The 20,676-nt window shown below is 49.9% G+C and overlaps 1 protein-coding gene across 4 annotated transcripts in view; it reads left to right on the plus strand.

The window, feature by feature from the left end:
* Positions 1–880: 880 nt before the first annotated feature.
* LOC112438160 (small ribosomal subunit protein eS17-like) overlaps positions 881–20,676 on the plus strand; it is a 73,815-nt gene continuing 54,019 nt past the window's right edge. Inside the window, exons 1-5 of one of the 4 annotated variants that reach the window (XR_008622614.2) lie at positions 881–1,779; positions 3,427–3,583; positions 4,238–4,325; positions 12,122–12,255; positions 18,990–19,087. The gene's annotated coding sequence lies outside the window, so the exon portion shown is untranslated. Of the gene's footprint in view, positions 3,584–4,237; positions 4,326–12,121; positions 12,256–18,989; positions 19,088–20,676 lie in introns of all 4 variants that reach the window. The other 3 variants (XR_008622613.2, XR_008622611.2, XM_057301014.2) reach the window with 3 other exon arrangements.

A 20,676-nucleotide genomic window follows, 5' to 3' on the forward strand; every position in this document is an offset into this window, starting at 1 on the left:
GCCCCTGCGCCTGGCCATACTGCTTCCTTAATGTATTAGGGTTCAATCAGAGAAACTGTACCAGTAAGGGGATACAGATTAAGAGATTCGTTGCAAGGAGGTGATTTGCGCGATTGTGGGGCTGGCTAGGTAAGTGCAGTAAGTGCAGGCTGGAACTCTTGTCAAGCGCTGAAGTTGCTATCCACAGGCAGAATTTCTTCTTCAGGAAAACCTCAAGTCTGATTTTAAGGCCTTTCAACTGCGTCTATCAAGCCCTCCTAAATTATTCAGGATATCTTCCTTTTATGTAAAGTCAACTGATAATGGACTTTATTCGCATCTACAAAACAACTTCACCAAAACATCCAGTTTCGTGTTGGAATAATTGGGGCCTTTAGTCTAGCCAAGTTGACACAGTAAAAAAGACATCACACTCAGCAGGGCATGGTGGCTCAGTCCTGTAATCCTAGCACGTTGGCAGGCCAAGGCGGGAGGATTGCTTGAGGCCAGGAGTTCCAGACCAGCCTGGGCAACGTAAAAAGACACCATCTCTCCAAAACATAAAAAAAGATAAATTAGCTGGGCTCGATAGCTATACCTATAGTCCTAGCTACTCAGGAGGCTAATGTGTGAGAATCACTTGTGCCCGGAGTTTGAGGCTGCAGTAAGCTATGATCATGCCACTGTACTCCAGCCTAGGTGACAGAGCGAGACCGTGTCTCAAAAACAAACAAACAAAAAGCAGTGGAACGTTGCTTTACGTATATTAGAGCACTTACCACATGCCCTGTGGTTAAGTGATTTGCATGCAGCATCTCAGTTAATCTCAGAACATCCCGTGACGCAGGTATCCTTCTTGTCCCTGATTTTACAGGTCAGGAAACGGCCTCAGAGAGGTGAGGAGACGCCCACAGTCGCGTGGCGTGGTGCACCTGTGTTCTGAACTGTCACTTGCCTCTCCCTGTGAGCCTCTCTTTACTCTGCCTTGTCTTCTTGTCCTGGGGCAAGAAGTTAGGGTTCAAGACCCTTCGGGATGTGAGGATGTTTCTGCCACTCCGGACCTTAGTTTTCTCCCCTAAGTGGCTCTATCTCTCCCGGCCTGAGTTTGGAAGGGAGGCACCATTCTGGTACGACTTTTCTTAGGCCTGTGCTGCCATCTATGGAGCTCGAAGGTGCTCGCCACGCTCCAGACCGGCCACCTGGCAGGCAGGTGAGCTTGCAAGTGTGAAGAGCAGCGGGATGCGGGGGAGGGAGCAAGCCTAGTAACAAATAAAGCAAATATCATCGGCCCTTGTCCTCAGCTGCTCGCTCAGGCCCCCCAGAATCCTGTAGCATTTCTGGGGATTAAGAGGGTGGTGGGGTTTTCACCTCTATCACGTCTACTGCCAGCCTGGCGCCCAAAGGTTCGGCCGTCATCCGCCCCAGCGGGTCCCTGGAACAGCCGGGATGCCCAGGCTGCCAGTGGGTCTAATGGGAAACTGGGAGTTTCTTTCAGGCCACAGGATAGGTCTGCAGTGCGACTCAGGCTCCCGCGGGGACCTGCCCACTCGAACGGGGGAGGAGAAAGAGGCTCCGGGGGAGAGCCAAGGAGGCGGGGAAGAGGAGCGGCGTCCCGGGAAAGGGGATGCTGGAGCTCCTGCCGACGCTCCACCTGTAGCCCCGCCCTTGACTCCGCCCACTTCCCCGCCCCTCCCTTCCAGGCGCAGCCTCGAGGTGGCGCTGTGGAGCCGCGCAGGGTCTAGGGCGACTCTCTGAGGGAGCCGCGGCCGCCAGGCTCCGTGGGTTTTGGTTCAGGCGCCGGTTAGTGTCGGGGTAGGCCACGCAGTGAGTTGGCTTGTGGCAGGAGGCAGGCGGAAACCGAGGCTGAGAGGCTGGCTGTCGCTGCCACCCCTCAGCAACCCCAGTGCAGCTGGTCATCCTATCAGCCGATCAGTCAGTCGCGTCCCCAGCCCGGCTCACACGCCTCCTCCATCAGTCCCTCAGCCAGTCCCTGCGTTTCCTTTCTTTCCCTTGCCTTTCTCTCTCTTTTTTCTTGTCTTTTCTTTCTTTCTTTTCCTTCCTTCTCTTTCTATTTCTCTCACTTTCTTTCCTTTTTTCTTTTTTTGAGAGGGGTCACCTCACTATGTCACCCAGGCTGGAGTGCAGTGACGTCATCTCGGCTCACTCAGCTTCGACATCCTGGGCTCAAGCCATCCTCCCGCCTCGGCCTCCCAAAGCTCCGGGATCACAGGCAGAGCCACTGTATCCGCCCAACCATTGCGGTTCCTGCCAGGTGGTCGGCTGGCAGGTCGGCCCTTGTCACCTGGGTCCCCGAGCCCTGCACACTGTGAGGGCGAACAGAATCCATGGAGGATGGTGAGGGGAGGAAATATGTGGAGCCCAGGCCTTGCTTTTTCTGTTTTTTGTTGTTGTTGTTGTTTTGTTTTGTTTTTTTTAGACGGAGTCTCGCTCTGTCGCCCAGGCTGGAGTGCAGCTCACTGCAAGCTCCGCCTCCCGGGTTCACGCCATTCTCCTGCCTCAGCCTCCCGAGTAGCTGGGACTACAGGCGCCCGCCACCACGCCCGGCTAATTTTTTGTATTTTTAGTAGAAACGCGGTTTCACCGTCTTAGCCAGCATGGTCTCGATCTCCTGAACTCGTGATCCGCTCACCTCAGCCTTCCAAAGTGCTGGGATTACAGGCGTGAGCCACCGTGCCCGGCCTCTTTTTTTTTTTTGAGTCTTGCTCTGTCGCCCAGGTTGAAGTGGAGTGGTGCGATCTCTGCTCACTGCAACCTCTCCCTTCCGAGTCCAAATGATTCTCTTGCCTCAGCCTCCTGAGTAGCTGGGATTACAGGCACTCACCACCACGCCTGGCTAATTTTTGTGTTTTTAGTAGAGGCGAGGTTTCACTATGTTGGCCAGGCTGGTCTTGAACTCCTGGCCTCAAGAGTCTGCCCGCCTCGGCCTCTCAAAGTGCTGGGATTACAGGTGTGAGCCACTGTGCCCGGCCGTTTTTTTTTCTGTTTTTGGTCAGAGTTACTTGCCAAAGGGCTTTGGTTTTTTCCCCTCAGGATCTCCCAGGCTCTTGGGGGGCAGAGGGGACAACGATGCTGACCCGCTCCTGAGGTGGCGCTCGGCCAGCACAGCTGTCCCTGGAGCAGAAGAGTGGCAGTGGAGGGGCCAGAGCCCTGGCTTTCAGCGGCTGTACTGAGAGTTACTCCACGTTCAGCCCTTCCCCGCCCGACGCGGATTGGCTGTGGGCTGGGTCTGATCCTTCCCGGACCTGGAGCAGCTGTGGGCTGGGCCTGATCCACTGACTGCCTTCTATGTCAGGGCTGGCAGCATGGGGGCCCAGACCCGGGCCCTTCCAGGAGGTGCCAGGGCAGTGGGACCCGGCCCTGAGCTGGAGAGAGCATTCCTGTGCTGGTCGCGGCAGTGCTTCCACCTCACTGTGTGTGCTTGTGCAGGTCACTTCACCCAGGCCTCGGTGTCATCACGGACAGCTTTCAGAAAGGGGAGACAGCCTGGACATGGTGGCTCACACCCATAACCTCAGCACTTTGTGAGGCCAAGGTGGGGAGGATCACTTGAGGCCAAGGGTTCAAGACCAGCCTGGGCAACGTAGTAAGTAACCCCATCTCTAAAGAAAAAAAATTAGCTGGACATGGGAGGCCGAGGTGGGAAGATGGGGCTTGAGCCCAGGAAGTCGAGGCTGCAGTGATCCTCGACTGCACTCCAGTGGTGCATTCGATTACACTACTGCACTCCAGCCTGGGTGACAGCGAGGAGACCCCTCTCAAACAAACAAAATCCCCCCAAACCAAAACCTGCCACCTACTTCCTTGCCCTGCCCGGTACTGTGGGTTTGGAAATATAACCATGGAGGTGAAAGCCCAGGTGTGAGGAAGTTATAACCTGACCTCTCATGGTTTTCCTGATGCAGGGGAGGAAGAATGGAAGAAAGAAATGAGAAAAGGCAGGGGTGGCCTGAACTCCTGGGCTCCAGGGGACGCTGTGTCTGTTACCCCCACCCATAGGAGCCTGGGGTTCTGGCCTGGGCTGTGTGACCCTGGGCCTGTCTCTGCTGCTCTCTGGGCTTTTACAGCAGTGAAGAGCTTGGGTTCTATGATCTCTAAGGCTTGAGACTTGAGTGGAAGGGTTTCTAACAGAAATCCTGGGGCCATGATGTTCGGGGAGCAAGAGCTAAGCTGTCTGGTGCAATAGCCACTAACCACGTGTTGCTGTTGGGCACTTGACATGTGGCTTGTCTGATTTCAGGTGTGCCCAAGGATGTTGTAGAACTCTGTCTAGCCACAGTGTGGGGATGGGGAGCTCCCGCCGACAGACTCTGTTGCTTTCTGGCTTGGTAAGTGGGAGTACCGAAGTCCCTGGCTGTGTGTTCAGCCCAGTGGGGTTGGGATAGGTACTGGGGAAGGTGGGAGCTGGGTCAGAAACCCTCCCTCAGCCCAACCTGGGTGGACTTCTGGGACCCTTGGTGGGAGGAGGGGTCTGATGACCCTGGGGGAGGGAGGGAGGGGAATTGGCAAGACTCAGATGTATACTCTGGGGACAACGATCCTCTCTCTTTCTGCCCCAGTCCCGCTCCTTTCTTTGAAGCTGGGGTCCCCAGCTCACATCATGCCCAGGCAGCCTCAGTGTTCCAGTGAGGCGGGAGCTACAGCTCCTGGAAATCAGAGGTGACCTGGGCGAGGCAAGTTTTTTGTAGGGACCTGGTGGGATACTCCCAGGGGATTGTTCTCCTGGGCAGGCCTGGGAAGTCCCAGGAAGAGTTGGTTATTCATTCACAACCAGTGTTTATTGGACATCCACCACATGCCAGGCTTTGTGCCAGGCAGTGAGTGACAGGAGTGAACTGTACAGACATTGACCCTGTTTATGGAGTGCAGTGTCTAGAAGTGGTGATAAGGGCAATGGGAGAAGACAAAAATGCAAGTAAACGAATTGGTTAAAGTAAAAATTCTGATACCAGGCACGGCGGCTCATGTCTGTAATCCCAGCACTTTGGGAGGCCGAGGCCAGCGGATCACCGGAGGTTGGGAGTTGGAGACCAGCCTGACCAACATGGAGAAACCCCATCTCTACTAAAAATACAAAATTAGCTGGGCGTGGTGGCACATGCCTCTAATCCCAGCTACTTGGGAGGCTGAGGCAGGAGAATCGCTTGAACCCGGGAGGCAGAGGTTGTGGTGAACGGGGTTGCACCACTGCACTCCAGCCTGGGCAACAAGAGTGAAACTCTGTCTCCAAAAAAAAAAAAAAAAAGTTAAAATTGTGGTATGTGCTGTGAGGGTAGCAAGGAGGGTGCTAAGATAGAGAACAAAGCAGGCCATTCTGGGAGGACTCTCTGAGCAGGTGACACTTAGCCTAAGACCTGAAAGAGGAGGAGCCATGGGATGGAAAGAGTGTTCCAGACAGTGGGAATAGCATTCATCCACTCACTCACTCATGCATGTGTTACTCTGTGTTGGATGCTGTTCTATTTGCTCCCAAAACAGCAATGAACAATACAGGAGAAATGCTTTCTGTCATGGAGCTTATGTTGTACTGGAAGAAGACAGAAGGCAAATAACCAATTAGACAAATAATATCAGGAAATGATGAATGCTCTGGAGAACATAAAAAGATGATGGGCTAGCAAATGACTAAGGATGAAGGGACTATTGCAGATAAGGTGGAGAGGGAAGGCCACTCTGGAGACCCGAATGATGAGAAGGAGCCAGGCATGGAAGGGTCTGGAGGAAGAGCATTCCAGAGAAAGGGACCAGGAAGTGGAAACGAGTTTAGCAGATTTGAGGCATATGGCCAGTGGGAGAGTGATGGGCAGTGAGGTGCAGGGAGCAAGTTGTGGAGGGTGTGGCAAAACTAGGCCAGGAGTTTGGATTTTAGTAGAAGGCATCGGGAAGCTGGTGGAGGGATGTGGGTAGGGGAGTGGTCCAGTCCCTCAGGCTGCTCTGTGTGGGTATAGAGTGAGAAGGTGGGAAGGTGGGAGTTAAACTAGTTAGAAATCACTGAGGCCGGGCGCAGTGACTCGCGCCTGTAATCCCAGCACTTTGGGAGGCTGAGGCGGGCGGATCATGAGGTCAAGAGATCGAGACCATCCTGGCCAACATGGTGAAGCCCCGTGTCTACTAAAAATACAAAAATTAGCCAGGCGTGGTGGCGTGCACCTGTAGTCCCAGCTACTCGGGAGGCTGAGGCAGGAGAATCGCTTGAACCCGGGAGGCGGAGGTTCTGTCTCAAAAATAAATAAATAAATAAATAATAAATAAATGAAAAGGAATCATTTTGTAGTCCAGGCAAAATGATGGTGGCCTGGACTAGGGCAATAGCAGTGGAGATGGATGCAGGTGAACAGATATATCTATGGATGGAATTGACAGGACTTTATGACCATTTGGATGAAGGAAAATGAGACTCCTTGGATTTGACTTCTAGCAACTGGGTGGATTATGGTGCCATTTACTGAGTTGGAGTGGGTTGTGGGAGATACATTTTGGGGAGGAAAATGCAAATGCAGTTTTGATAAACTTAGAGATTTCTGTAAGACAGGAAAGCGGAGATGACAAGCAGGAAGCTGGGTCTCTGAGCTTGGAGCACAGGGAACAGGACTGGCCTAGAGATAAATTTGGTTCAGGGCACAGGCAGCTCTGGTTAGGCCCACAGAGACAGTACTGTTCAAGGGACAAGCAGTAAGTTGTCCAGCACAGACACTAGGCTCTCCAGCACAGTAGCCATGAACCACATGTGGCTTTTGGGCACTTGACATGTGGCTTGTCTGATTTCAGGTGTACTGGAAGTATAAAGGACACACTAGATTTTGAAGAGTTAGCATGGAAGAAAGAATGTAGAATATCTCAATAATTTTTATACTGGGCCAGGAATGGTGGCTTATGACTGTGATCCCAGCACTTTGGGAGGCCGAGGCGAGTGGATCACGAGGCCAGAAGATCAAGACCATCCTGGGCAACATGCTGAAACCCCGTCTCTACTAAAAAATATTTAAAAATTAGCTGGGTGTGGTGGTGCACGCCTGTGGTCCCAGCTACTAGGGAGGCTGAGGCAGGAGAATCACTTAAATCTGGGACGTGGAGGTTGCAGTGAGCCAAGATGGCACCCCTGCACTCCAGCATGGCGACAGGAGAGACTCTGTCTCAAAAAAAAAATTTTTTTTTAATACTGATTATACATTGAACTGCTAATAGTTTGTATATACTGGGCTACATAGAATACATTAATATTAATATTATTTTGTAGAGACGTGGCCTTACTATGTTGCCTAGGCTGGTTTCAAACTCTTGAAACCAGCAAGGAGGTCCTTCTGCCTTGGCCTCTGAAAGTGCTGAGATTACAGGTGTAGGCCATTGTGCCTGGTCATAAAATAAATGTATTATTAAAATTAATTTCACCTGTTTATTTTTACCTTTTAAAATGTGGCTACTAGAAAATGTAAATCACATTTTTTTGTTTGTTTGTTTTTGTTTTCTGAGACAGGGTCTTACTCTGTCGTTCAGGCTGGAGTGCAGTGGCGCGATCTCAACTCACTGCAACCTCTGCCTCCCGGGTGGAAGCAATTCCCCGCGTCAGCCTCCTGAGTAGCTGGGACAGGTGTGTGTCACCACAACCAGATAATTTTTGTATTTTTAGTAGAGAAGGGGCTTCCCCATGTTGGCCAGGCTAGTCTTGAACTCCTGACCTTAAGTGATCCACCCGTTTTGGCCTCCCAAAGTGCTGAGATGTATTTATTTTCTTTCTTTCTCTTTTTTTTTTGAGACAGAGTTTCGCTCTTGTTGCCTAGGCTGGACTGCAATGGCGCGATCTTGGCTCACCACAACCTCCGCCACCTGGGTTCAAGCGATTCTCCTGCCTCAGCCTCCTGAGTAGCTGGGATTACAGGCATGCGCCACTACGCCTGGCTAATTTTGTATTTTTTTTTTTTAGTAGAGATGGTGTTTCTCCAGTTGCTCAGGCTGGTCTCGAACTCTGACCTCAGGTGATCTGCCTGCCTCGGCCTCTTAAAGTGCTGGAATTACAGGTGTGAGCCATGGCGTTTCTCCAGTTGCTCAGGCTGGTCTCGAACTCCGACCTCAGGTGATCTGCCTGCCTCGGCCTCTTAAAATGCTGGAATTACAGGCGTGAGCTACTGCGCCCGGCTGTTGGGATGTATTTCTGATGTTCCATAGGGTAGGGCTGGTGGTGTGTTGTAGGGTGTGGCAGATCAGGGCACCAGGGGGCAGCAGTGGTTAGGAAATTGAGAGGCATTTCCGATGAAGACAACCTAAGGGAAACCCAGAGTAGGGGTTGGCCTGTCTCTCTCTGGCTCCCTTCCTGACACCTTGTCAGAGCACAACCGTGGCACACCCCCTTGGACTTCCCAACCCCATGGCTGTCTCAGTTGGAGTTGAGGAACAGGTAGGAGGGGTCCCCATGAGATGGTGGTGTGAACCACTCAAGAAGTTGCTGGTACTTCAGGCTCTGATCTCACTCTCTTCCTTTAACTCCAGCTGACATCACTGTGCTAGGGGAACATTTCCACCTCTTGGGCTGAGCAGGGTATGCCAACCGACAGCTGGGTAGTCAAGGCAACCAAGGCAATAAAGCTCACAGAGGTTAATTTATATGAAATGAATGTGGCTGTAACTGGTTTTCATCCATTATAATTCTAAACATCATGTTCAAATTGCCTGTAGTGTTTTTAGTTGGCAGGAAAACTGCCATTAGGGAAAAAAGAGCAGAGGGATGATTGGGGGCGAGATTGAATTCACTTTAGTGGGTTTGGTGTGACTTTGGTTGAGTGTCGCAGTGTGCCAGACTTTTGTGAGTGTCGTAGTGTGACTTTTGTGAGTGTCACAGTGTGCCAACAACCAGTTGGGTTGTTGACTGTGCAGTCCTCAAGGAATATATGTATCAGTGATTTAATATAGGGAAAAATGTGTAGAGGGATAAATAGAGACCCATGAGAGCTCAGAGGAAGTGCAGTTAATGCTTGTGCATGGGTGCGTGAAACTGTGAACTCAGAGAGAAAGTGCCAGGTAGCATCAGAGCAGACAGTCAGGATTTAGCCATGCAGTGGAGGGGTGGAGAGTGGGTTTGCAGGCACTGGGACAGCAGCAAAGGACATGGCTCAAGGAAGGACAACGAGATTTGTTTGGCCATGTGGAGCAGGGTCCTAGGAAAACAAAGATGGTGCCAGATCTTGAGAGGCCTTGGTTTCCCAGTTAAGGAGATTGGACGACTTTATTATTTTATTTTCCCTCTTTCCATAATTCAGAGAAAGAGAATGGACTTTGAATTGCAGGTACTTAAGAGCTTTTGAGGAGGGCCTGAGCTGGACAACACTGTGCTTAGAAAGAAGAAACCATACAGTGCTTCAGTTTTTGTGGAGATAAAATAAAATATGAAAAACAGAAGAAACCATTTGCCTTTTTGGTGCTCAGAGGGCAGGGTAAGAGAGGAAAAGGAGCTTGTGTGTTGCAAGCAGGGAGGTAAAGAGCCCCTTTGGGACTAGTCAGTTGGCAAATAAGGCAGAGTGGGAGAGCAGTTAGGAGTATTTGTTTTGGGAATGGAAAGACCTGGATTTGATCACTAATCCTATAATTTTTTTTGGTAATAGCTTTCTTGAGATGTAATTCACATGCCATACAATTCACCCTTTAAAGCGTACAATTCGATATTTAGTATGTTTATAATTACACAACCATTACAATAATTTTACTTTTTAAAAATAGAGATTCAACTCACATACCATAAAACTCACCATTTTAAAGTGTACAATTCAGTGGTTTTTGGTATATTGATAAGGTTGCACAACCAGCACCACTATCTAATTCCAGACTATTTTCTTTCTTTTTTCTTTTTTTTTTGAGACGGAGTCTCGCTCTGTTGCCCAGGCTGGAGTGCAGTGGCGTGATCTCGGCTCACTGCAAGCTCTGCCTCCAGGATTCACAGCATTCTCCTGCCTCAGCCTCCCAAGTAGCTGGGACTACAGGTGCCCGCCACCATGCCCGGCTATTTTTTTGTATTTTTAGTAGAGACGGGGTTTCTCCATCTTGGTCAGGCTGGTCTTGAACTCCCGACCTCAGGTGATCCGCCTGCCTCGGCCTCCCAAAGTGCTGGGATTACAGGCATGAGCCACTGTGCTGAGCCTAATTAATTTTTGTATATGGTATGAAGTAGGGGTCTACTTTATTCTTTTGTTTGTGGATATTCAGCTGTACCAGTACCATTTGTAGAAAACACTATTCTTTCCCCATTGAATTTTTTTGGCACCCTTTTCTAAAATCAGTTGCCCACAAATGTATCCCTGCCACTTTTTTTTTTTTTTTTTTTTTTTTGCAATCCTTCTCCTTCTATAACCTACCACTTTTTAGCTCTGTAATTTAAGCCTCAGTTTTCTTATCTGTGAAATAACAGTAATATCCAGGACTGACTCATCCATCAGGCACAAGAGGCTCAATATTCTAGGTCCCATGGTACTTTTAAGGGTCCATAAAAATGTTTTAGTTATATTTTGGCCAGGCGCGGTGGCTCACGCCTGTAATCCCAGCACTTTGGGAGGCCAAGGCAGGCAGGTCACCTGAGGTCAGGAGTTTGAGACCAGCTTGGCCAACAAAGTAAAACTCTGTCTTTACTAAAAATACAAAAATTAGCTGACATGGTGATGGGTGCCTGTAGTCCCAGCTACTTGGCAGGCTGAAGCAGTAGAATCGCTTGAACCCAGGGGTTGGAGGCTGCAGTGAGCCAAGATTGCGCCACTGTTCTCCAGCCTGGGTGACAAGAGTAAGACTCCCTCTAGGAAAAAAAAAAAAAAAAAAAAAAAGGGCCGGATGCGGTGGCTCATGCCTGTAATCCCAGCACTTTGGGAGGCTGAGGCGGGCAGATCACGAGGTCAGGGGTTTGAGACCAGCCTGACAAACATGGTGAAACCCCGTCTCTACTAAAATTACAAAAATTAGGCGAGTGTGGTGGTGCATGCCTGTAGTCCCAGCTACTCAGGAGGCTGAGGCAGGAAAATTGCTTGAACCCGGGAGGTGGAGGTAGCAGTGAGCTGAGATGGCGCCACTACACTCCAGCCTGGGTGACAGAGCAAGACTCCGTCTCACAAAAAAAAAAAAAAAAAAAAAAAAAAGTTTTGGTTACTTTTCACATCTGAAGAAAGAAATGAAAATTTAGGTCAAAGAAAACGTCTTGATATATTAAGACATTATTAAATATTCTTTTATCAATGCAGCTGTAAAATATAATTTTTAGTATTATTTTTATAGAGGAAGGGGCCCACAAAAGCAAAGGTGTCTCAGACCCGCAAAAATCCTACTGTGGCCTTGACACTGTTTGTCTCACAGGGTTATCATGAGGATGCAATGTGATAATCATGTCAAATCTCATGTGCTGTGCTGGCCCATAGTAGGCCATCAGTAAACGGTCAGTGTTTACGGAGTAGCAGACAGAATCTCCCTCATCAGCCTGGGCCCCTTTAGCAGGAGAGCAGTGGGGGGGCTTTTCTGTCCCGCTAGCACCTTGGCAGGCTGGTGAATTATTGACTGTGCAAACCCATGAAGGAACCACTTAGTGAGCTTGAGGGAAGGGCAGTGCTAAGGAGCTGGTCCTCTGCCCCAGTTTCCTGTCCTGACACCTCTGAGGGTTCAGGGGCACCTGTGGCCTCACCAGGCAGAGAGAGAGTTGCCGAGGTGGAGAGGAGGCAGGCAATGGAGGGGTTCTGTGCCTCAGCACCTGGTGGGGTTGGTAAAGCTCCCTAGCTGTAATTCCCTGCCTTTGTTAGGCAGAGAGACCTGGTGTCCACCTGGGTGGAGAAGGCAATGACCATGAGTGACTTAAATGGCTCTGACAGCCAATACTCGTTTTTTGTTTTTTTTTTTTTGAGACAGGGTCTCACTCTGTCACCCAGGCTGCAGCACAGTGGCACAATCTTGGCTCACTGCAACCAGTGTTCTTTTTTAAAAAATAAATAAAGATGAAATTCACACAACATAAAATTAACCATTTTATTTATTTAGTAGAGACAGGATCTTGCTATGTTGTCCAGGCTGGAGTACAGTGACTATTTACAGGTGTGATACCTCTACTGATCAGCACAAGAGTTTTGACCTGTTCAGTTTCTGACCTGAGCTGTTCACCCCTCCTTAGGCCGCTGGTTGTCCCTTGCTCCTGGAAGGTCACCATATTGATGCCAAACTCAGTGTGGATGCCCAATTGGTAGAGTGCACTACAGCCCAGAACTCATGGACTCAAGTCAGCCTCCCAAGTCCCTGGGACTACAGGTATGCACCAAAATTAACCATTTTAAAGTGTATGATTCAATGGCATTTAGTACATTTATGATATTATGCAACCATTACCTCTAATGTAGTTCCAAAATATGTTTATCATCCCGAAAAGAAACCTTATACTCCTTAAACAGTCACTTACCATTCCTCCCTTGCCTTAGGCCCTGGCAACCACTCATCTGCTTTCTGTCCCTATGAATTTGCCTACTCTGGACGTTTAATATAAATGGAATCATACAATACGTGACCTATTGTGTCTGGCTTCTTTAACTCAGCATAATTTTTTTTATTTTAAAATTTTATTTATTTATTTTGAGACAGAGTCTTGCTGTGTTGCCCAGGCTGGAGAGCAGGGGCGTGATCTTGGCTCACTGCAACCTCTGCCTCCTGGGTTCAAGTGATTCTCATGCCTCAGCCTCCCAAGTAGCTGGGATTACAGGCACGTACCTGTACGTGTGTTTCATGTGCTGGTTACCATTTGTTCACTATGCCCAGCTAATTTTTTTTGTTTGTATTTTTTTTTTTTTTTGAGACAGAGTCTCACTCTGTCACCCAGGCTGGAGTGCACTGGCGCTATCTTGGCTCACTGCAACCTCTGCCTCCCAGGTTCAAGTGATTCTCCTGTCTCAGCCTCCTGAGTAGCCTGGGACTACAGGCACGTGCCACCATACCTGGCTAATTTTTTTGTATCTTTAGTAGACACGGGGTTTCACCATGTTGGCTAGGCTGGTCTCGAACTCCCGACCTCAGGTGATCTGCCCGCCTTGGCCTCCCAAAGTGCTGGGATGACAGGCGTGACCCACCGGGCTTGGCCTTGTTTGTATTTTTAGTAGAGATGGGGTTTCACCATGTTGACCAGGCTCAGGCAATCCTGCCTCAGCCTCCAGAAGTGCTGGGATTACAGGCGTGAGCCACCATGTCTGTCCCAGAATAATGTTTTTGAGGCTCATTCATGCTGTAGCATGTATCAGCACTTCATTCTTTTCATAAGTTGAATAATAGTCCATTGTGTGGAATATACCACATTTGGTTTATCCATTCCTTTGTTGATGGACTTTTGAGTTATTTCCACCCTTTGGTGATTGTGAATAGTGCTGCTATGAACATTTGTATGTCAGGTTTTGTTAAAATACCTGTTTTCAATTCTTTTGGGTATATGAACATTTGTATATCAGGTTTTGTTTAAATACCTGTTTTCAATTCTTTTGGGTATATGAGCATTTGTATGTCAGGTTTTGTTTAAATACCTGTTTTCAATTCTTTTGGGTATATGAACATTTGTATGTCAGGTTTTGTTTAAATACCTGTTTTCAATTCTTTTGGGTAGGAGTGGAATTGCTGGGTCATAGGATTATTCTCTGTTTCACATGTTGAGGAACCTCCAGACTGTTCTCTAAAGCAGCTGTACCATTTTACATTCCCACCAGCAATGTATAAAGTTTCTCCACATTATCATAAACACATTATTATTATTATTATTATTATTATTATTTTGAGACAGGGTCTTGCTCTGCTGCCCAGGCTGGAGTGCAGTGGCACAATCATGGCTCACTGCAGCCTTGATCTCCTGGGCTCAAGCAATCCTCCCACCTTAGCCTCCTGAGTAGCTGGGACTATTCCACCCCAACATGGCATGCACCATCATGCCTGGCTAATTTTTTGATTTTTTGTAGAGATGGAGTCTTGCTATGTTGCCAAGGCTGGTCTTGAACTCCTGAGCTCAAGTGATCCTCCCACCTTAGCCTCCCAAAGTGCTGAGATTACAGGTGTGAGCCCCTGCACCCAGCCATTGTTTGTTTTTTTGATTATAGCCATCCTAGTAGGTGGGTGGGCAGTGGTATCTCACTGTGGTTTTGATTTGTGATTTCAATTTGTATTTCCTGGCCAGGCGTGGTGGCTCATGCCTGTAATCCCAGCACTTTGGGAGGCCGAGGCGGGCGGATCACGGGGTCAGGAGATCGAGACCATCCTGGCTAACACGGTGAAACCCCGTCTCTACTAAAAATACAAAAAATTAGCCGGGCGTGGTAGCGGGCGCCTGTAGTCCCAGCTACTCGGGAGGCTGAGGCAGGAGAATGGCGTGAACCCGGGAGGCGGAGCTTGCAGTGAGCCGAGATCGCGCCACTGCACTCCAGCCTGGGCGACAGAGCGAGACTCCGTCTCAAAAAAAAAAAAAAATTTTTTTAATATTTCCCTAATGACTAATGGTGTTGAGCTTCTTTTCATGTGCTTGTTACCATTTGTTCTTTTTTCTTTCTTTTTTTTTTTTTTTTTTTTGATCCAGGCCTGGTGAATTCTCCACCAGTCCCTATAAGAAAACCTTGCCCCGGGAGATGGAGGTTGCAGTGATCCAAACTCACGCCACTGCACTCTAGCCTGGGTGACAGCGAGACTCTGTGTCAGAAAAAAAAAAAAAGAGAAAACCTTGCCCTGTAGGAGTCCCCTTCTCTGGGGAACAGCTAGCCTTAGACGTTAAATATACAGTCTAAGTGCCCTCTTGGCCTCATGTGTCCTGCAGACTCCTTCTCTACCTGGCGTCATCCCAGAACTTGCCTTGGGTCTTGGGCCTTTCCTGCTGGCCATAACGTTCCCAAAGGGGTAACAGTTGTGTCTTTGGGAGCTCTTCTCTTTTGCCCTGACAAATTCCTTATTGTTTATCTGGAACTTGTTCATTGTTGCCTCTGCCCACTTGGGCCTCACTGAATTCTTCTCTCCACCTCCTACTCATTCCTGGTTATCTTAGATTCCTTAGCCTCTAACGTTTTCTAGACTCTCCCCCTTGGTCCTGGTGGACTCTCCCCAGTGGACTCAGTTGGCAAACTTTCCAGCGTGGGGGCCCTGCTGTTCTGGCACAGCTAGGGAGAAGGGCAGGAGGCTGGCTGGCCTCTCTGAGGGTGTTGGGGTGGCAGATCATTCATGCTTCACTTCTCACCGGAGTGGTGGGGAGGTCTCTGGAGGACCCTGGCTCTGGAGAAGGAGGGGGTTGCCATACCAACCCTTGTAGCAGGAGCATAACAGTGATAAAAACCCGCATGTCATTTGTGAGGTACAAAGTCCTGGTCTAGTTTGGGCCCAGGGGTTTTTCCTTTCTGCAAGATGGCTCTCTCTTTATGCCATCTCTTGCTCACTCGCTGACTCACTGACAACATACATTTACTGAGTGCTGACTCTGCAAAGCCCTGTGCTGGGCCCTGAGACTAAAAAGCTCAGCATTTGAGCCCCTCATGGTGTCTAGACAGATAAACACACAAATGCAATATGATGTGATGTGTGTGATAGCAGGGTATGTATGAAGGCAGTGGGAACCCAGCTGAAGTAGGAATCACTCTGCCTTGAGAGAAAAAAATGGGTAGCTTGAGCTGCAAGGAAAAGGTGACATTTGAGTTGGTTCTTGATGGAGGAGAGACTGACGTAGGGGAGAAAGGCATTCTAGGTAAAGGACTCAGGTTCTTCGAATGGACTCGGCTCAAGAGCGATTTAGGAGGAAACTCAGAAGCCCACTGCATTTCCTTTGTCTTTCTCCCCAACTACACTGGGAACACCTTGAAGTCGAAAGACGCAGTCTAAGGCCAGGTGTGGTAGCTCATGCCTATAATCCCAGCACTTTAGGAGGCCGAAGTGAGCGGATCACTTGAGCCCAGGAGTTTGGGACCAGTTTGGGCAACATGGTGAAACTCTGTCTCTCCAAAAAAAAAAAAAAAAAAAAAAAAATTAGCCAGGCGTGGTGGTGCACACCTTAGTCCCAGCTACTCAGGTGGCTGAGCTGGGAGGATCACATGAGCTCTGGAGGTTGAGGCTGCAGTGAGCGAAGATCATGCCACTGCACTCTAGCCTGGGTGGCAGAGTGAGTGAGACCCTGTCTTCTCTGGCCTGGGCCCCAGACTGTCTCTTGTCCTCCACGTAAGTTCATCTGTTCTGTTTCCAGATACGAATGACTGATGTGATAAACTCACTCATGTTTTGTGTTGCTGGGAACGGGTGGGTTATTTATTTTTATTATTTATTTATTATTTATTTATTTGAGATGGAGTTTCACTCTTGTTGCCCAGGCTAGAGTGCAACAGCATGATCTCGGCTCACCACAACCTCTGCCTCCCTGGTTCAAGTGATTCTCCTGCCTCAGCCTCCCAAGTACTGGGATTACAGGCATGTGCCACCATGCATGACTAATTTTTTTATTTTTAGTAGAGACGGAGTTCCTCCATGTTGGTCAGGCTGGTCTCAAACTCCCAGCCTCAGGTGATCCATCCACCTCAGCCTCCCAAAGTGTTGGGATTACAGGTGTGAGCCACTGCGCCCGGCCTGCGTTTTTGTTTTTTTTGAGATAGAGTCTTGCTCTATTGCCCAGGCTGGGGTGTAGTGGCGCAATCTTGGCTCACTGCAACCTCTGCCTCCCGAGTAACTGGGACTACAGTTGTGTACCACTACACCCGGCTAATTTGTGTATTTTTGGTAGAGATGGGAGTTTTGCCATATTGGCCAGGGTGGTCTCGAACTATTGAGCTCAGGTGATCTGTCTGCCTTGGCCTCCCTAAGTGCTGGGATTACAGACGTGAGCCACCAAGCCTGGCCTGGGATATTTAATTAATTCAATAAATAATACATTCACCTAGCATTAATTTAGGCTTAGTATGTGCAAGGCATAGAAAAGATTATAGTGTGGTGCTTAAAGGGACAGGCTTAAAATCAGAATGACTGGGTTTGAATCCTACTAATTAGCTGGGAGGTCTCATTCAAGGTACTTAACCCCTCACTGTTCTCCTCTATAAAATAGGAATAATAATGGTCTATAGTGCTGTGGAGATTGAATAAGAGAGCGCACATGTGAATTCAGCATGGTGCCCAGTATAGCAAATATTAATGGTGGTATACACAGTATAGTATATATGTCTGTGTATATATATATATATATATACGCATGCACACACATATATATTATAAATATATAAATATATAAGATACACATATAGAATTTACATATAAAGTATAAATACATATACACATGTATATATATGTATATGTAGTGTACATATATACATATACATACATATATTACTAGGTAGTGTATGACATATATATGTGTATGTGTGTGTGTGTATATGTATATATCCATTCCTATTCTTAGGGAATTTAAAGACTTCAAATGGGAAAGAAAACCACTCAAATAACCAAAAAATAATAATGTATTTTTCCCAGGTGATGTATTAGCATTTGAAACAGGGACCTTCTGGAGTCATTAATCAAAGGACAGTTATTCTTAGGGAGATACTTTTTTTTTTGAGAGAAATTAGGATTGATGAATGGAAGGAGGTAGACTTTTGTCTCAGTATAAAGGAGACATTTTTAAGAGAGCATCTTGCCAGGCGCGGTGGCTCACGCTTGTAATCCCAGCACTTTGGGAGGCCGAGGTGGGTGGATCATCTGAGGTCAGGAGTTCAGGGCCAGCCTGGCCAACATGGTGAAACCCCATCTCTACTAAAAATAAAAAGAATTAGCTGGGCATGGTGTCAGGTGCGTGTAATCCCAGCTACTCAGGAAGCTGAGGCAGGAGAACCGCCTGAACCTGGGAAGCGGAGGTTGCGGTGAGCTGAGATTGCGCCATTGCACTCCAGCCTGGGCGACAAGAACGAAACTCCATCTCAAAAAAAAAAAAAAGAAAGAAAGAAGAAAGAAAAAACAAAAAAGAGAGCATCCTGAAGGTAGTGAGCTCCTCATGTCCTGGAAGGTGACCAAGCACAGCCTGGCTATTAGTAGAGAGGCTTCCTGGATTCCTTAGGAGGTTGTAGAGGGGGATTCTAGGCTCCTGGGGAGTATTTTGCAAAGGGCTCTCTTTCCCAGCCATGCTCCTGAAGGCTTTTCTCTCTCCCTCTTTGGATACCTCCCTCCTTTGGCAGGACCTGGAACTCTGCACATATATAATGGTGCCCGAGGCAGCTACCAGGGCAGGTGCCTTGTGCAGGTGACCTAGCACCTTATCTCTCCTGTCCCCATCTCTCCTCCTGCCTTTTCTGGCTTACCTCTTAGAGCAGAAATAACCCAAGGCCAAATATTAACTGTGAAACCATAAAACCATGTGAAGGTCAGGTGGCTTCCAGTGGCCTGGACTCTTGGTGCCCTGTTATCAAGAAATGCTGTCTCACCTCTCAATGGGTGGGGAGGGTGGAGTGGCTGGGATGATGATGAGGGACCCAGAACTTTAGCCTTCCACCCAAGTGGAGTGGTGGGCAGAGGATGCCTCTGTTGCCTGAGGCTTCCATGGGGATTGTTGGAATCTGATCCTTGGGGCTTGGGGAGAGACCACTGCAGCGTCTTTTAGCATCAAGAGATGCTAAAGGTGCAATCAGGAACTCTCTCAGTTTGTGCAAAGTTTTCACAGGCACCTACATAGTATTGGAATACGCATCTACCACTCATGTACCCTGGTATACACGCATCTGTATACTGTGTCTTACTCATCTTCAGAACTTGGCACAGTGCCTGCAACACCAATACATCTTTGTTGAACTGATGAGTGCACAGTGAATGAACAAATATTTGTGCCCACCCACACACTCGTCCACACATGTAGATATTTGCAGGAGGGTACCTGTAGATACACATGCATGTTCACATTATACCTACACAACACACACACACATTCAGACCAAACACAATAGCATAAATACACCTGTCCGTACACACCAGCACGGAATAGTCACATGCATATGAATATGTATGTAAATTTACAGATTCCTGAATGATCCAGCGGCATGGCAGAGGTGGTGCCTACTGATATGGCTCCAATGACTGGAGGAACACCAGGGTCCTTGGTCTTGCGCCAATGTAGGTAAGTGACACGGACACACACGGAGTAGTTTTAAGGAGCAAAAAGTTTAATAGGCAAGAAAGAAGGAAAAAAGAAGAAAACAGCTCCCCTGTACAGAGACAGAGGTGGGGGCTTGGAACAAAGAGAAACCCCGTGTGTGGCGGAAAAAGTGGTTGCTTATATTGGGATGCTGGAGGAGGCGTTGTCTGGTCTGCATAGGGCCCAGGGGATTGGTTTGACCAGGTGTGTCATTTATGTAGCCGGAGAAAAACCTGGCCCTCCCACCTTAGTCCTTTGATATGCAAATGTGGGTCGCCATGATGTTCAGAACATCGTTTTTGGACTGGAAAGACCACCCCCCCACCTCCTTCCCAGACTGGGCGGCTGGCTGGGCAGAGGGGCTCCTCACTTCCCAGTAGGGGCGGCAGGGCAGAGGTGCCCCTCACCTCCCTCCCGGACGGGGCAGCTGGCCTGGCGGGGGGCTGACGCCCCCACCTCCCTCCCGGACAGGGTGACTGGCCGGGCGGGGGGCTGACCCCCCCACTTCCCTCCTGGACGGGGTGGCTGGCCGGGCGGGGGGCTGACCCCCCCCACCTCCTTCCCGGACGGGGCGGCTGGCCGGGCAGAGGGGCTCCTCACTTCCCAGTAGGGGCGGCCGGGCAGAGGCACCCCTCACCTCCCGGACGGGGCGGCTGGCCTGGCGGGGGGCTGACGCCCCCACCTCCCTCCCGGACGGGGTGACTGGCCGGGCGGGGGGCTGACCCCCCCACCTCCCTCCCGGACGGGGCGGCTGGCCGGGTGGGGGGCTGACCCCCCCCACCTCCCTCCCGGACGAGGCAGCTGGCCGGGCGGGGGGCTGACCCCCCACCTCCCTCCCGGACGGGGCGGCTGGCCGGGTGGGGGGCTGACTCCCCCACCTCCCTCCCAGACGGGGCGGCTGGCCGGGCGGGGGGCTGATCCCCCCACCTCCCTCCTGGACGGGGCGGCTGGCCTGGCAGGGCTGACCCCCACCTCCCTCCCGGATGGGGTGGCTGCCGGGCAGAGACGCTCCTCACTTCCCAGACGGGGTGGCTGCCGGGCGGAGGGGCTCCTCACTTCTCATATGGGGCGGTTGCCAGGCAGAGGGTCTCCTCACTTCTCAGACGGGGCGGCTGGGCAGAGACGCTCCTCATCTCCCAGATGGGGTCACGGCCGGGTAGAGGCGCTCCTCACATCCCAGACGGGACGGCGGGGCAGAGGCGCTCCCCACATCTCAGACGATGGGCGGCCGGGCAGAGACGCTCCTCACTTCCTAGATGGGATGGTGGCCGGGAAGAGGCGCTCCTCACTTCCTAGATGGGATGGCGGCAGGGCAGAGACGCTCCTCACTTTCCAGACTGGGTAGCCAGGCAGAGGGGCTCCTCACGTCCCAGACGATGGGCGGCCAGGCAGAGACGCTCCTCACTTCCCAGACGGGGTGGCGGCCAGGCAGAGGCTGCAATCTCGGCACTTTGGGAGGCCAAGGCAGGCGGCTGGGAGGTGGAGGTTGTAGCGAGCCGAGATCACGCCACTGCACTCCAGCCTGGGCACCATTGAGCACTGAGTGAACCAGACTCCGTCTGCAATCCCGG

This window comes from Pan paniscus, chromosome 23 (genome assembly GCF_029289425.2).
Source record: "Pan paniscus chromosome 23, NHGRI_mPanPan1-v2.0_pri, whole genome shotgun sequence".
NCBI classification, from domain to species: domain Eukaryota; kingdom Metazoa; phylum Chordata; class Mammalia; order Primates; family Hominidae; genus Pan; species Pan paniscus.